The 12506-nt window shown below is 43.4% G+C and overlaps 1 long non-coding RNA gene across 1 annotated transcript; it reads right to left on the reverse strand.

Moving 5' to 3' along the window:
- Positions 1-2401: 2401 nt before the first annotated feature.
- Positions 2402-7025, reverse strand: LOC128346803 (uncharacterized). The gene is made up of 2 exons (XR_008317208.1): positions 6152-7025; positions 2402-3248 (listed from the first exon to the last, which is right to left on the reverse strand). It is a non-coding gene; the product is annotated as an uncharacterized LOC128346803 (long non-coding RNA).
- Between the last annotated feature and the right edge of the window lie 5481 nt (positions 7026-12506).

Raw genomic sequence — 12506 nt, forward strand, 5'->3', positions numbered from 1 at the left:
GTAACTTCTACCCATTGGGAACTACCTATTTTGCCTCCAGAACCCTCTTTTTGCCCCAAATTGATTCAGATTTGGAAAATTAGAGTACAAATCAAATCTGGGGTGGTTCGGGGGGAGGCAGATTTGGGCCCAAAACAAATTGGGGGTGATTCAGTTTGGGTACAAATTGAATCAAAAATCAATTTGTGCACATCCCTATTAAGAATAACAGACTCTAATAACATCTGCTTAGTTTCTGTGTGAATTACTGTTCTAGATACACCTTCTGATTAGAAACCCAGTACAGTGACTCATACAGCAGATGAGTAATCCTGCCACATCTCCCTATCAGAATGAGCCAAGCAATGACATCTGATATACAGATCTGGCAGAATCTCCAGCCCCCAGCAGAGAGGAGACCGACTGAAAAGAGGCAAGACTAGAAGAGAAAGCATGTAGAGATGCAGCAGGATGCCATCTCGGCCAGTGGGTGGTGAGAACTCACAAAAACCTTTCATTACTTTATTTCTTGGAGCATGCTGGCAGTTGTCTATTGTCACCCCACAATGCCCTGACTCAGAATTAGTGACTTATTACACTGTTGTCCCACTTGTCTTCCAAGGAACTCAGAGCAGCATACACTCTGTTCTGATCTTCACAATAACCTGCATGGTTAGGCTACACTGAGAGAGAGCCCAGTTCACAAAACTGATAAACCATGGTTTATCAAAAGGTTTTGTGAGCCAATCTCAGGTGCTCCCTCCTTTTCCCTCTCCTTTCCTCATGTGCCACCAGGCATCCTAGCTTCTTAAACTATGGCTCAATAGGTCATGCAAAGTCAAGAACCGTGGTTTATATAGAGAGGGTCTAAAACTACCTTCAAACTGTGGTTCCACATGCTGGTGTTCAAACAAGAGCAAATACATATTTTATGGTTTTGCATGTGTGGCAAAATAGTGGTTTAACAAGTAAGGATTTAAATTTCATGGCACCCTGATGGAGCTGAGGTAAAGAGAAACCATGGCCAATGTAACCAGCCATGGTCACCCAATGACCACTTGGCTTAGTCCTATGAGCCCAGGTCTTCTTGACTTGCTGACTCATTTTAGGCACAATTAGGAAACCACTACTCCCATTGCCAACCATATCATGAAATCACAATGGGGGGTGGGGGTGGGACAGAGACAAGCCACATGCTGAGTTCATAGAACCGGAATGAAAGGAAATGGAACTTCACCTCATCAAGGTGCAAGGGGGGACCCTGCTCTTTTCAGCTGTAATTTTAATGAATCTTACCTGCCATGGCTGTATATTCTGACGCTTCAATTCCTCTTCTTCTGAAGCTACCATGTGATTAAATGTGGATGTGATCATGGCATGGAAGGCACGTGCTACAACGTAGATGGCATTATAGATGCTATAGCTCTCAGCAGGCATGCCTTTTCCAAGACAAGCTGGATCAAGACCCTCCATATTTTCCCACCCTGTGCATCTTTTCCAGGTCTTCTTTGACCAAGCATGGTTGGAAATGATGCAGGCAAATGTTTCTGACCAAACAATATCATATTCATCTTGGACAAAGAACAGATCCTGGGAATTTATCCTCCTCTTCATTTGTGTGATGAAGGACAAAGCACCATGAAATGATCTGATATCCCAGTATCCAAAAGATGTGCTTAATGTGAAGCCCCAAAGAGCTGTTGTGATCCACACTTTTCCTAGAGGGCCACCGAGCTCATCTTCAGTTGCAAGTAGCATGTGAGGCAACAGAAACATAGAATCAGAATCCCCATAATAAATGAGCACATTGGCATCTGTCTTTGTTAAGCATTCAACAAAGCTTGACACTAGTTCCAACAGCCGAAGATTAGTCGAAAATATTTTCCCTATCTTGTGCGTGAAAGCTATGCAATTGCCACTGTTGGAGATGGCCATCTTCATAGTTCTCACAAAGCTATCACCAGCATCATCATCTGGAGCAATGAGACCAACCCACGTCCATCCAAAATTCAGGAGCAACTTTACTATTCCCATGTACTGAGGGGCTTCCTTGGGAGTTATCAAGTAGGAAGACGGGAACAGTGTTTTGTCACTCAGAAGATAGCTGACAAAACTGTAAGTGAGCTAACAAGGAATGAGTTGGTGTTTAGTGTTGGAAGTAATGTTCAGACATTGTTAGCCTAAGAGATATGAAAGCCATTTTCAAATATCTAAAGGGCTGTCACATACAAGGAGGAGTGGGATTCTCTGTTCTTCCTGAGAGAAAGTTTAGAACCAGTGGTTTGAAATTGTATGTAGACAACATTTTGTGTGGGAAAAGAAGAAATATGTGGGATTTTAAAAGAGAAAAGGCTTAGTTTATCCCATCTTTTTTTAAAAAAGCCCAGGGCGGCATAAAAGGTCCATTTAAAGAACATCAACGTAAGGACTTCGATTTTATTTTCTTAATCATTGTGATTAACAATGACACACAAGATCTAATTCTCTGTTATTGTGCCTCAAGAAATGAAACAAGATATTTCTCCAACATGTTTTTTTTTTTTAAATACCCTCATGTTTTCCTCTCATAGCTAGCAAGAGTTTGCTGGTTTGAATCCCCACTCTTACATTCCCCAGACTATGGGAAACACCTAAATTGGGCAGCAGCAATAAAAGAAGATGCTGAAAGGCATCATTTCATACTGCACGGGAGATGGCAATGGTACACCCCTCCTGTATTCTATCAAAGAAAATTACATTGCTCTGTGGTCGCCAGGAGTCGACACCGACTTGATGGCACAACTTTACTTACTTTACTGCTATTGAATCGCACAGGCAAGAATCCCCTTTAGTGCATGCCAATAGAAAACATCTAAACTGGGGTGAAAGATTACAAATTACAAATGGCCCCAGTTTCACACTTCTGAAGAGACTGCCATTAAAACATGCAGACTGGGGTTTCAGGTTTGCTCAGCCTGGTACCCACTGCCATCCATACCTGAGGGACCTTGTAAATGCCTAACATAGATGTCATCTGAAAAAAGGTTTCAGAGTCCCCTCCTTGAATGACAGCCAACAGTTTTTCCTGCCTCCCACACTTGAAGTTGGGGACCGTCCAGTGGCCAGTAGAGAGCAGATCTATTGCGGCCTCATAAGATTTCCTTGCGCTGAAACAGTGTTCATAGATGCTGTAGCCTAGAGTAATATTGGGCAAGAGCTGGGGATTCTGGTTGATCTCATTGATGGCAAGCAGCATAGCCAGGACATGCTGGTAGTTCCTCTCGAATACTCTGGAATGAAAATTAAATGTAGCATTGACCAGTTAAAATATTGTCAGAATCCTGCTTCCTCAAATAAAAACAAAAATTTATAGTCATATCCCTTAAGAATAGAGGAACTATCCTGGGGAATCAGGCCAAAGATCCATCTGTCTAGCAACTTGTTTCCTATATTGATTGATTGATTGATTGATTGATTTGATTTGATTTGATTTGATTTGATCAGGGCAGTTTACACAGAGAAATAACAAATAAATAATAAATAAGATGGAACCCTGTCCCCAAAGGGCTCACAATCTAAAAAGAAACACAAGATAGACACCAGCAACAGTCACTGTGCTGGGGGTGGATAGGGCCAGTTACTCTCCCCCTGCTAAATGAAGAGAATCACCACGTTAAAAGGTGCCTTTTTGCCCAGTTAGCAGGGGTTAGCACTTTAGCAGATGCCTCATCAACAGACCAAGAAAGCAGAATGGCCCTCTCCTGCTTTATTCCCCAGCATCTGACAGTCAGCCAGGAATCCCATTTAGCTATCATCGCTAATCATTGTTGATAGGCAGAATCCTCCATGAATCAGTTGAATTGGTTTATAATACACTGAAGCGTGGAGATACATTCATTTAACATTTCTATACTGCCTGATATATGCATCTGTAGACGGTGTCTATATATTCTCATATATCATGAGAAGTACATTGCAAGCTGGGCGAGCCATTCATCTTGCCTGCCTCCCTCACTCTCCCCATTCTTCAAGTCACATTCTTCTTTCTATCATTTCATCAGTTTCAGTGACTGAGTCAATGCTAATGCATTTTGAAATCATTACTTTTGGGGATTACATATTAGCACAAGAGAGTCCACAGTGCCAGTGTTGTTTTAGATGTCTATGGGTGGTGCAGAACTGCCCATGGCATGAGGCTAAGCATGTCAGTCATTGAATTAAGAACATAAGAACTTAATTGCCTTAACTGTCTAAATTGCTTTGGATGACCTCAAAACAGTGGTGCAGTCAGTCAGTCACGCTTTACTACGGTCAGAGACCAGCATAAAATTACACATTAAATGAAAGTAATACTGGAAGTATTACCAAGCTGGTAACCTCCCTGCTTGACTATTTCAATGTGCTCTCTGTGGAGCTGCCGTTGTATGTAGTTTGGAAACTTCAGGTAGTTCAAAATGCGGCAGCCAGATTGGTCTCTGGGGCAACCCAGAGAGACCATATTATGCCTGTTCTCAAACAGTAGTACTGGCTGCCAATTTGTTTCTAGCAAAATACAAAGTGCTGGCTATTACCTTTAAAGCCCTGAAGGGCTTAGGTCCAAGTTATCTTAAAGAGTGCCTTTTTCTGCATGATTCCCACCACGTGTTAAGGAGGAGGTCCATCTCCAGTTACTACCAGCTCATCTGGTGGCGACTCAGAGGCGGGCCTTCTCTGTCCCTGCTCGTGGGCTGTGGAATGCACCCCCGGCAGAAATCTGTAATTTGAGTTCATTACTGTCTTTCAGGGGAGCCCTTAAAACCTATCTGTTTGGCCTGGCCTTCCAGGGCTTTTAAACTGTTTTAAATTGTTTAAAATGTTTGCCCTGGTTTTCCAGGGTTTTTGGAATGTTTAATTGGTTTTATTCTGTTTTTATAGTTTTGATTTTAATTGTTAACTGGTTTTAATTGTTTTTATCCTGTTGTAAACTGCCCTGAGCCATTTTGGAAGGATGGTATATAAATCAAATAAATAAATAAATAATAAAAATTAAACATCTTATTCCATGATGGTATCTATTTGGGCATATCCAGCATAAATGAATAAAGAAAGAGTTGGATTTCTAGCATGTATTCTGACAGTTTGTGTAAATTTCATTTAATCTTTGTTATGTAAGTGATCAACAGGGTATAATCTAATAGTGAAATTCTTTGAGATGTATGCAGGTTAATTCCGGTTCTGTAGGAAAAATGTGACTCCACATGCTAGTACCATGCTTGTCATTTCATTTCATTTCATTCATTCATTCATTTAGTTTTAACCCTTCTAGCCCAGATAGTTCTAGGCAGTTCACATGAATAAAAACAAATAGAAACAAAATAAATATGCCCTTAAAACCATTAACATTAAAACAACTTAAAATCATTTCAACGTCACTAAAGCCTGGCTAAAAAATGGGTCATTTCCCTTTCTCCCCCTTAAAATTATTTACAATTGGTTCATCAGGTCTAACATGGGTGACTCTGTCTTGGATAATATTCTTTTTACTGACTAATTGTTCAGAATAATTATTTCAGCAGAAGTCATAGTGGTCCTGTAACTCCCATTGATTCCATATATTCACTACGATATATTTACTTAATTGAAAATACTGGAAGCATAGGACATAAACATACACTATGAGGCTCTCCACACGAGCTGTGTGGAGAGCATAAAGGGGCTGGGTGGGCTGAGCTCTCTCCCCACAGACAAGCTGGGAGCCGTCCCTGGGTGACTGGATTGGCCGCCCACATCATGGAGCCAGTAGGGGCAGTGGGGACTGGGGAGCTCCAGGCCACCGGAAGTCCCAGGATGCCACTTCGGCACGGTGGCCATTTTGGAGGCTGCCATGCTTGCGCAATGGGCCTCTGCATGGCATGGGGAGGCTGGTGGGGGAAGGGGGAACCTCCACGGACCCCACCCCGCTGCCTTGAACCACCGCCCTGGAGGGGGTAAGTGTAGTAAAAAACAATCAAATCATGACACACACACCCGGACCGAACCAGATGGGAGCGGTTCAAAGGGGTGCCGGACTGAACTGGCCTTGTCCAGTTCAGGTCCATTTCAGACTCAAATCAAACCGGACCAGCTGGTTCTGTGCCTACCCCTACCTGGCCATAGCCTCCACTTGAGATACCAGGGTGAAGCCTGGATCCAAGAGCACTCTCAAGCTTCGTACCTGTTCCTTCTGGGGGAGTGTAACACCATCCAACACAGGAAGATCTAACTCATCCCTCAGATTTCAATCCCCCACGATGAGCAGCACCTCCGTCTTGCTTGGATTCAGTTTCAATTTGTTTCAATAGCCAGGCATTTAGGGACAGAATACCATTTCCTGATGAGGATGAGGATGAGGATGAGGATGAGGATGATGATGATAAGGAGAAATAGATTTGGATGTCATCATCATACTGATAACACCCTGCACCAAATCTCCTGATGACCTCACCCAGCGGTTTCATGTAGATGTTAAAAAGCATTGGTGGCATTTGTATGACATCAAATTCATCATAAAGACAGATATAATATTCACTCTGTTTCCATGCAGAGATTGCAGACATGTGGAAAGCTTTTCCTAATACTTATATTTCATGGGGCTAGAGAGAACAATATTGGGCCTACTCAGAAGTAAGTCCCACTGTGTGCATAACTAAAGCCCAATCCAGACATTATGCTGTACGAATGTAAAGATGTCTGTACACTCGTACATGTGTTTGTGTGAATGACTAACTGCATTTATTTAAAAAGTGGACCCAAGTACAGACCCTTCAAATGCATGGTACAGCTAGGAAGCGTACTGTTATATCTGTCACATGTCAACAGAATATGTGAATGACTGTTCCTGTGTCCAATCTGTACCTGTGTACACTTCATACTCGTACAGATGTTGAACATAACTTGTGAATGGGGCTGTAGTGTATTTAAGATTAGTACTACTTTGAGAAATCAGGCAGAAATTATCCCGGCAGTCATGCCAGTATAGTTATGATGAGGAGTGTTTTCAGCTGTCATTATAAGCCCTGAACATTCTATGACTTACACAGTCAAAGGTATCCACCTAATCCCTTCCTCTGATATTGAGCACACATCAGCTAGGGGCCAGGAGACACCACTTCTCCAAATCTGGTACATATCCATTGCAAACTGGCTGAGATGCAGCAGTTTAAGGTTTTAACTCTTAAAAAGAGGATTCATAGTTTTAGCCTCTCAGCCCCTTAACAAAACATAGAAGGGAGGAGACCCCTCTGAGGGGGTGGGGAACCACATTTATTCCTCTGGGGCTTACTTCTAAGTAAAAATGTACAGTATTGGGACCCAGGACCCCATGCTAGGACGTTCCGAAGGAGGAATCTCAAGAAAATCCTAAAAATCATTCCCACCCAGCACCAAGAAACCATCATCCTGGTGTAGATTGCTCCTGAACATGGAGGTTCTACATCAGATCCAAACTGCCAGTGACTATGGAAACTTCACCTGGCCATGCTTTAAAAATCAAGTTTCCATATTCAGAGGCAGTTTGGATCTTTGTTCCAGAATATGGAATAGAACATCCATGTTCAAGGGCAGTCTACACCACAATAATAGTTTGTTGGCACTGGGTGGGAATGGTTTCCAGGATTTCCTTGCTGCACTTCTTTGGAGCTTTCTGAAAGCATGTAGCTTAGCACTGTGAGAAAGAGGATGCTGGGCTGGAGTACACATGTCTTTTCCAGCAGCATTTTGATAACTGAACCTGCACTTCTATGGGCACATTTTGATAACGGACCCTGCACTTCTGTGCACACACCTAGAAGGAAGGAAACTCATTAAAGTCAGTGGGACTTGCTTCCATATAACGAGGAGGCAGTTAAACAATCCCTGAAAAATGGTCTTGGGGGAGGGGAGAATAATGGAAAGGACCTTTTAATACTGTGAGTGGAAAACAATGTAAAAATCCTGTGAGGTAAACCCACCAGCCAGAGGTGCACCTAGGCAATTTTGGAGCCTGGACCTAAAGGATTTTGGAAGCCCCCCCCCCCCCCGTATTTTAAACACATTTTTAATGTGACCACACCACCTGGGACAGACTAAAAAGGATTTGGGGGCCCACAGAGGGTGTGGAGGCCCTAGACCTTGGCCTAAAAGTCCCGGGGTAAGAGTGCCTCTGCCACCAGTGATTCTGTTACTGCTCATCTTTGTTCATTCATAATCTTCTTTGGTGCAAAATGATGAATGAACTTAGACAGAATCCACTCTCATTTCCTACCAGAGAATCTACTCTCAGGACACCTCAGACAAAACCGACAACAAAACCGAGTGCCCCATGGGCTTGTCATTTTGGGAGTGGTTGGCACCTTATGTGCACTACACCACAACCCACTCTGGGCCACCCCGGTGCCCCCCAAGTGGAGTAATGGGGCTGCTGAAATCCCCCATTATTCCCTACGGAGGAAAAGCTTAAAGACACACGAATTTCAGAAAAGAAAAGAAAAATCACCCCTTTCACCAATTTCTTTGAAATCTGGGTGGTAGCAGGCACCCATTGGGGCACTACCACCTGACCCATTCTTCTGCCTCTGAAACCCCTTTTCTACCCCAAATCTGCCACAAAGTCATGCCAATTTCAAAAAAATTGTTAAAAATCACCCCGTTTCTTGATTTCTTTGAAATCTGGGTGTTAACTTCCTTGCACCCATTGGGTACTACCACTCACCATAACCTGCTCTGGGCCACCCTAGTGCCCTCCATGTGGACTAATAAGGCTGCTGAAATCCCCTCTATTCCTTATGGGGAAAAGCTTAAAGACACGCCAACTTCAATTTTTAAAAAATCACCCCTTTGTCCAATTTCTTTGAAATTTGGTTGGTAGCTTCCACCCATTGCACACTCTCACCCACCCCACTCCTTTGTCCCCAGAACCCCCTTTTTTGCTCCAAGTTGATTCAGATTCAGAGTTGGAAAATTTGGGTACAAATCAAATCTGGGGTGATTCGGGCAGGGGACAGATTCCGACCCAAAACTAATCAGGGGTGATTCAATTTGGGTACAAATCAAATTGAAAAAATCGATTCCTGCACATCCCTAATAAGTGCCCATTAAGTTTCCATCCCTCTAAAGAGTTGGGTTTCAAGAACTAGACTTTTGTTCTCTAGAGCAGTGATTCTCAAACTTGGGTCCTCAGGTGTTATTGGACTTCAACTCCCATAATCCCCAACCAAAGGCCACTGAGGCTGGGGATTATGGGAGTTGAAGTCCAATAACACCTGAGGACCCAAGTTTGAGAATCCCTGCTCTAGAGGATTTATAAAGCAGAGTATCAGCCACTATATATTGTTAAAGGGCACAATCTAGAGGGTTAAGGCCTACTATTTCAGTCAGATTGGCTTAAGGACTACCACTATTTTTGCTGATAATACCATCCTGAAGGAAATTAAATCAAGTGGGAGAACTGTGGGGTTTATGGGGAATTTCTCGGAAGAGAATCTATGGTTTGGAACATGATTGTTAAAGCATTTGTTATTATTAATGACCATTGGGGTGTGTGTGTGTGTGTGTGTGTGTGTGTGAGACTGTGTTCGTGTTTTTTAAAGGGGAAAAAAAGTACAGATTTAAAGTGAACACAAATTCCCTCCTTCTTCTTGTGTGCTTATTCACTGCTGAATAATCATGAGGTGGGATCACATTGGCATTATTACTGAATCTACTAATTTCATTTAATTGTGTTTTTTCAGATGGTGTGTGTGTATGTAACTTTAACTTAGTTGAAGGTTTTACAAAGTTTTTGATGTTCAATATCAGGAAATTCTACATTGTGGTTTGCCCTCACATGATTGTATTATTTAATAGGCAATCTATAGAACAGCCACCTAATGGCGCAGTGGGGAAATGACTTGACTAGCAAGCCAGAGGTTGCTGGTTCGAATCCCCACTGGTATGTTTCCCAGACTATGGGAAACACCTATATTGGGCAGCAGCTATATAGGTAGATGCTGAAAGGCATCATCTCATACTGGGGCTAGTCTGATGTTTGGCAAAAATCGGGCTAGGAGAGCCTAGCCCAATTTTTGCTGATCATAAGAACCATCGGGCTCAGCTGTGAGCCCGGTGGTTCTCAAGCGGTTAACCCGCTCAAGTACCCCTCCCCTTAGCTCGGGTTTGAGGAGCGAGCACTCCGCAAACCCGGGCTATTTGATCATGAGTAGCCACGGTGCGGTTCCTCACGAGGATACCCCTGGAGGGGAGGCAAAAAGCTGCCTCCTGGCTCCGGGGGTCTCACCAGCATGCCCTGCACACTCACGCAGGGCATGCTGGAGCTTGCTGGGGCCGATCGGCCCCCACTCCTCCCAGCCCCCGCCAGCTCCGTCATGGAGCCGTAAATTGTGTGGGCGGCCGATCCGGCCACCCAGGGCTCCCTCACCGCTCACTCGAAGAAACCAGGTCTCACAGATTGTGAGATCCAGCTCACTGTGTGGGAGGACGCAATGGTAAACCCCTCCTCTATTCTACCAAAAGACAACCACAGGGCTCTGTTGTCACCAGGAGTCGACATCGACTTGACAGCACACTTTACCTTTAATTTATTGAACTTCGGTCAAAACATAACTTTGAAAATTTTACTATGTGGATCCTGATTGCTGTGTTGGACTGAGTGGAGTGTTGCCAAGTGTTCAGAGTTAAAATGTCCCTTAATAACTATGTGTTAGAAAAAGAGATGTGTGCCACTAAAGTGGGGGGTGGTATTCTGTGAGTTTGAGGATCTATTATGTGCCCAGCCCAGTTACTGAGGCCTACAGTGCTATTAGTCTGGAGAGGCATGGGGAACAACTTTTGTCAAACCAGGCTTAAGATACTACTGTACCCTCCAAAGAATACTGATCAAAGCCAGCAGTTTTTCAATAGAAAGGAAAATTTACCCTCCACTTACAGAGAGAGAGAACATCTATGGTGGCTAAAACTGCGACTAAAGAACCTTTCCTTACATCACAACTATATTAACAGAACTGTGACATAAGGCATTATATTAAGATGAGGGAGTTGTTGCAGAATTTTAACATTATAAGCCCTGAATAACCCCTGAATATTCTATGGCGAAAACATCTAATTTTTCTGCCCTATCTGCCTGAAAGCTTGCAGGCATCAACTAGGGGACACCACCCTTTCAGATCTGGTGCAGAATTTGGCTAAGATGCAGCAGTTAAAAAACTGACCCTTAAACTCTATAAAACTAGTGTTACTGTAGCTACTAGGGCTGTCCATTGGGCACTGCAGTCCCAATGAATCTGTAGCATCCTCCAGTGCAGCTTCCACCACGGCCATCTCTGATGCAGTTCATTAGGTTTTTGGTACTGGGAGGGTTTCTTCTGCAGGAGAAGCCCATGGGGCTGATAATTCACACAGGACATTGGGAGAGCACATGGGGGACCTGGGAAGTATACTTCCTCTGAGCACTATTTCCATGGCTGGGGTAGAGTGGTGTATGAACTTCTGAGGGAATGCATGAGGTGGAAATGGGTTGTGCGAAAGAACTCAAGTAAGGGTGAATGCTTATGAGGAAACACAACCGGGTGGCAAGGTAACAGGGGTCCTTACAAGCTATATGAGGCAGTGAGGGCTGGGTGATGAATGGGCTTGTGAAGGTACATATGTCAGCAATTGTACTTACAAGGGAATGCAAGGAGGAAGCAAGATGACTGGGTCTTGTGGTGGCATTTAAGGTGATGGCAGACTGCCTTTGAACACAGAGATTTTACATCAGAGGTATACTGCCCAACAATGGGAAAACCACTTAATCAGCATGGGTGATTCCCCTTTGTGTTGAATCAGATTTTCCTTTGAACTCCTGGAAATTCAAAATCCAAAAACCTTTGGTTCGATATGAGAGTTAAGATGCTTTACATCTAAAAAGAATAGAAATTACAAGTTAAGGTGCCCATCTTAACTTCTGCACCATATAAGCTGTAAAGTTTTTGTACAGTCTGGTATATATTTTTTATTTTGTATTTTTACATTTGTATCCCGCTCTTCCTCCAAGGAGCCCAGAGCGGTGTACTATATACTTGAGTTTCTCCTCACAACAACCCTGTGAAGTAGGTTAGGCTGAGAGAGAAGTGACTGGCCCAGAGTCACCCAGCTAGTTTCATGGCTGAATGGGGATTTGAACTCGGGTCTCCCTGGTCCTATTCCAGCACTCTAACCACTACACCACATTATCATGATGATAGCTTTAGAAATGAGGCTCCATGCTTTGCCTTGGTCTTTCAGTTGGACATTGGGCTGGGGAGGGATGCAGGCAGGCAGGCATTTAACAGGTGCAGCTTCCCCAATCGATTCTTAGAGAAGCCCCTGATGAATTTCTGCCTGATGCATCTCTGATCAAGGCAAAGTGTGGGTGCATGGAACCTCATTTCTAAAGCCACCATATTCAAGACTATATAAAGTTTTTATAGAGTATGTGGCACGGAAGATAAGATGGGCACCTTAACTTGCAATTTCCATTCTTTTTAGAGCATGAGTGAAAATGTAAAGCATCTTAACACTCATCTCAAACCAAAGGT

The sequence above is a fragment of the Hemicordylus capensis genome, chromosome 2 (genome assembly GCF_027244095.1).
Source record: "Hemicordylus capensis ecotype Gifberg chromosome 2, rHemCap1.1.pri, whole genome shotgun sequence".
Lineage (NCBI taxonomy): Eukaryota > Metazoa > Chordata > Lepidosauria > Squamata > Cordylidae > Hemicordylus > Hemicordylus capensis.